Source organism: Pocillopora verrucosa, unplaced genomic scaffold (assembly GCF_036669915.1).
Source record: "Pocillopora verrucosa isolate sample1 unplaced genomic scaffold, ASM3666991v2 scaffold_56, whole genome shotgun sequence".
NCBI classification, from domain to species: domain Eukaryota; kingdom Metazoa; phylum Cnidaria; class Anthozoa; order Scleractinia; family Pocilloporidae; genus Pocillopora; species Pocillopora verrucosa.
This window is the reverse complement of record NW_027078187.1, coordinates 22,131-27,130: the sequence shown is the minus strand read 5'-3', so window position 1 is coordinate 27,130 and position 5,000 is coordinate 22,131.

The following is a 5,000-nucleotide window of genomic DNA, read 5'->3' as shown; positions in this document are numbered from 1 at the left end:
ACCTATGATTGAGGAGTCGAGTAATGAGATGCCTGTTGAGATGCCTGGTGATTCGAACAATGAGATGCATGATGATTTGAATAATGTGGTGCCCGAAACAAATGCAGAGAACACTGAAGACCGCCATGTCGTCAATGGCGACTCATATGCTTCACGGGCAGCGAGAACGGTAGCCCACGAGTACCCGTCGAGGCAGGAGAGGTTTAGATTCTCAGAGAATGTGATGCCGCAGCGGCCAAGGACTGCCTTTTTCACGCCCAGCAAAACGACGACGGCGAAGTCGGTTTTTGAAGCGCTAGAGAATGCTGACATTGACGCGACAGAAATAGCATGTTTACAAAGGAAAATGAATGGCGAGGTGACGGTCACTTTCAAGACCATTTCTGCAAAGGAGAAATTTCTCCGTTTGAATTCATTGCAGGTCGACGCCGAGCGTTTCGCCTTACAAGACGTTGACAAGCCACTTACTTTCCTAACGATATACGACGCCCCTTTTGAGCTGTCGGATCTGGCTATAATTAAACGCCTTGCACCTTATTGCGAAGTTCTACACTATCGTCGGGGCAAGCATTCGCTGGCCCCAAATATCTACAATGGCCTTCGACATTATCGTGTACGCATTTCAAAACCGATCCCCAGCTTCCTCCGGTTTGGTAAGTTCCAGGTGTTTGTAAAGCATAGTGGTCAGGTACCTACGTGTCGTAAGTGTAATCGTCCCGGTCACTTCAGTAATGTTTGTCCCAACCGTATCTGTTTTAATTGTGAGGGTCTCGGCCACGAGGCCCGCGATTGTCCTTGTCCTGTTTTGTGTTGTCTGTGTAAGGAGGAAGGGCACCTGGGGATCAATTGTGTACACTCTTGGTTCTCTCCTCCCGTTTCTCCAACTGACGAGCAGGACGATGTCGCGGTAGAATCCGACGACGATGATGGATTGAGCGATTGCTCTTATGGTCGTGGCGCAGATTATCTGCTTCCCGCTTCCCCTCTAATTTCTGAAACTCCTTCCCCCGTGCCTGTGGACGATACTTCTTCTGTTCCTGTTCTTTCTGACTCTAGTGATTCGCCTTTGCCTTCTTCTCCTGACTCTTCAATTCTCAACACCGATGGCCTCGTAAAATCTGCTCAATCTGTGCCCGACCCGCCGCGACATCGTATTCCTGCTCTTCTTTCTGACTCCCTTTCGGCCGCTACTAGACGTTCTTCTTCTCCTCTCTCTGCAAAATCAACGCCTTCTCTTCCCTCTGAACCTGTTCTTGATCCTTCTCCGTCGCCGCTCGACTGCTCGGAAGATGGCATGAACGCCACCATGGATTTAAAGAGGAAATCGGCGGATGCATCGCCGAAACGCACAAAGAAGGGCAAGAAAAAACCTCCACATAAGTGAGTTTAATTATGTTGCGTGAGTCTTTTTTTCCAAGAGTTTTCCTTTTAAGCTTTTAACTGTTAATGCAAGGGGTTTTGCTAGTCCCCTTACTCATAATTTTTTGTTTGATTCGATCGAATCTTCCAACTGTGATGTTTGTTTTGTTCAAGAAACCCTAGTCAGTTCTGAATCCACTATTAAATCCCTGTCTCGCAGATGGCTGGGCCGTTGTTTCTGGTCTCCAGCCTCTGGTAGACAGGGTGGTGTGGTTACTTTAATTTCGTCGAAATGTTCTGATGAGATTGTCTCTTGGAAAAAAGACTCACACGGTCGTATTGTCAGTATTTTGATCAGGAGCAACGGTGTAGAGGTGAATTTAGTTAATATTTACGCTCCCACTAATCTTGCAGAGCGAAAGATTTTCTTTGATTCTCTCCACGAATTTTTTATTCCTTCCGATGCAATCATCATCGGAGGGGACTTTAATTGTTACGATAACGTTCTCGATAAATTTGGTGGAAACGTTTCTATTCACAAAGAATACGAGTCTTTGAAAAATGATTTTGCTCTTGTTGATGTTTGGCGCAATTTGCATCCCGGCTCAAGGGAATTTACGTGGTTCAATTCGTCCTTGTCTATCGGGAGTAGACTTGACAAGTTTTTGGTTTCAAGGGAGTTGTTGTCACCCGGCGTGGAGTGCAACATCTCACCTTGTCCAATTTCCGATCACGATTTTGTTTCCTTCGTCTTTGACATTCCCACCGGGGTCAAACGTGGCCCGGGTGTGTGGAATTTTAATAATTCCCTTCTGAAAGATAAGGACTTTTGTACCACTATAGAAAAATTGATTGATTGTCATCTACGTTTTTTGCCCTCTTTCGCGAGCTTTCAGGATTGGTGGGAGTTCTTGAAACTGTCCATCAAAGAGGAATCGATCGCCTTTTCGCGTAATAAACGGAGGCGGTTGCGTAAAAAGCAGGTATATTTAACGAATAAGTTAATTCGTCTCCGTCAACGTTTAGTTGGTGGAGACAACACCGTCTCCGTTTTGATTTCTGACACGGAAAGCCAGTTGAAAGCCCTTCGCGTTAAAGAAATCGAGGGGATCATGATTCGGAGCCGCGCACAATGGCTGGAAGAAGGCGAGCGGCCTAGCCGTTACTTTTTTAACTTGCAGAGAATCAAAGCTCAGAGATCACACATCTCTTCAGTTTACGATCTAAATGGCACCGAAGTCTCCTCTCAGGAGGAGATCGAAAAAGCGCACGTTGATTTTTACTCGCGTCTTTTTTCCGAAGAGCCTGTTGACGCGACCTTGCAGGACGACCTTTTGTCCTCTCTGCCGCGTCAACTTTCTCCCGATCAAGCGTCGTCTTGCGAAGGCCAGATGACGCTTGATGAAATGACCCTTGCGTTAAAGAAAATGAACAGCAATAAGGCACCTGGCCCCGATGGCCTTTCTGTTGAATTTTATGTCAAATTCTGGGATCGGCTAGGTCCGCACCTGTGCCGTGTCCTTAATGCCTGTTATCGGGCTGGGGAGATGTGTGAGTCTATGAAGACAAGTAATACGCGTGTCATCTTTAAAAAAGGTGACCGTAAAGATCTGAAAAACTGGCGACCGATTTCTCTTTTGAATGTCGATTATAAAATTTGCTCCAAAGTTCTTTCTCTTCGTCTCTCTAAGGTTCTAGAATTTATCGTTGATCCTGATCAAACCTGTTCTGTGCCCGGACGTAAAATTACATCGAATTTGCACGTTCTTAGAGATGTGCTAGATCATATCGATCGTACTAATGAGACCGGTATTTTGATTAGCCTCGATCAAGAGAAAGCTTTCGATCGTGTCAATCGCACCTTTTTGTTAAATTTATTGTCTCGTTTCGGTTTTGGTCCATCCTTTTGTTTCTGGATCAATACCCTATATAATGGCGCTAACATGCGCATTATTGTGAACGAGTGGTTGTCAGACACGATACCTTTATCCCGCGGGGTGAGACAAGGAGATTCCCTGTCTCCCTTGTTGTACATTCTTTGTGTTGAAACTCTTGCGTGCAAAATCCGAAATAATCCAGATATCGAGGGCTTTCTCCTTCCGGGCGCACGAGGTTTATGTTATAAAGTGGGTGTTTATGCTGATGATACGACCTGTATTGTTAAATCCTATCGTTCCCTTCAATCTTTATTTAACATGATCAATGTGTATGAGGGTGGGTCTGGAGCTCGTCTCAACGTCGCAAAAACTGAGGCCATGTGGCTGGGAGCATGGCGTTCGCGCGGCGACCAGCCGCTTGGCCTCAAGTGGGTGACGAAAATGAAAATTTTAGGCGTTGTTTTTGGCCCCGACACCGATGCCGATAATTGGCGACCAAAGCTCGAGAAATTAGAGAAACATCTTAATCTCTGGAAATCTCGATCTCTCTCCCTTGTCGGTAAATCCCTCATAATCAATGTGTTGGGGATTAGTAAACTTTTGTATCTCTCTGCTGTGTTGTGTGTCCCTAAATGGGTGGTTTCGAAAATTAACAATTTAGTCTGGCCTTTTCTCTGGGGATCCCGCATTGAAACGGTTAGCCGGATGACTTGCCACCAGTCCCTCGGGAAGGGTGGTCTCGGCATTTTTAACTTTCAGACCAAAAGCGATTCTCTTAAGTTGGCGTCCCTCATTTCTATTCTCGATGATCGCGAGTCGAAGTCTTTTTTCCTAACCAAATATTTTCTAGGTTCTAGACTTGCTTCTTGCCGGCCGGAGTGGCGTTCTCTTCGTGACAACTCCACTCCGAGCACACAGAATTTGACACCCTATTATGAGAAATGCTTTTCGATTCTCGCCTCTCTTCGCGGGATCGTTTCCCACCAAGAGTGGCGAGATTTTGTTTTCTCTTCCAAGAAGTGCTATTTAGCTCTCTTGAGAGAGAATTCTGCCTCCCCGATTCTCCATCGCTTTTGGTCTGCCTTTCTTCCGATAGATTTTGATCTCGACCGTTTCTGGGTTTCTGTTAGGGATGATTTTTCCGAAAACTATAAAAACGATATACTTTGGTTAATTGTCCTCCGCGCTGTGAAGGTACGCGACTCCCTAAAAAATTGGGGGTATATCGACTCTGACAAATGCGCGTCCTGCTCCCGTAAAGAGACAATTGATCATTGTTTTCTTAACTGTGTTCGTGTGAAACGTGTGTGGTCGTTCTTCTCTCCTGTTCTCTCTTCTCTTCTTGGCTTTCCTTTCTTGCCATCGTGTACTCGTGTTTTCTTTTTCCGTTGGGCTCCCGTTAGCCCTAAAAAGGCTCAGTTAGCCCGCTTCTTAATCAAAACGATTCTGTACGGTGTCTGGAAGTTTCGCAATAAAGCTACCTTTCATAACGGAAATGACACTCCCGAGGGTATGATTCGTTATATCCTCGGTGATGTCAGGAACAGAGTAGCTTGTGATTTTTTTCGGCTTCCGTTTTCGGAGTTTAAGAATGTTTGGGAGGCTCCAGGTCTTTGCCGTTTCGATGGCGATTCTTATAAATTATTGATGTAAATATTTCTGTAAATAGTAATTAATTGACCTAGTAATAGTAACAACTTTTTAGGTTCATTAGTTAATTGATAGCTTAAGATTTATTTAGGTGCATTAGGTTAGGGTGTATTA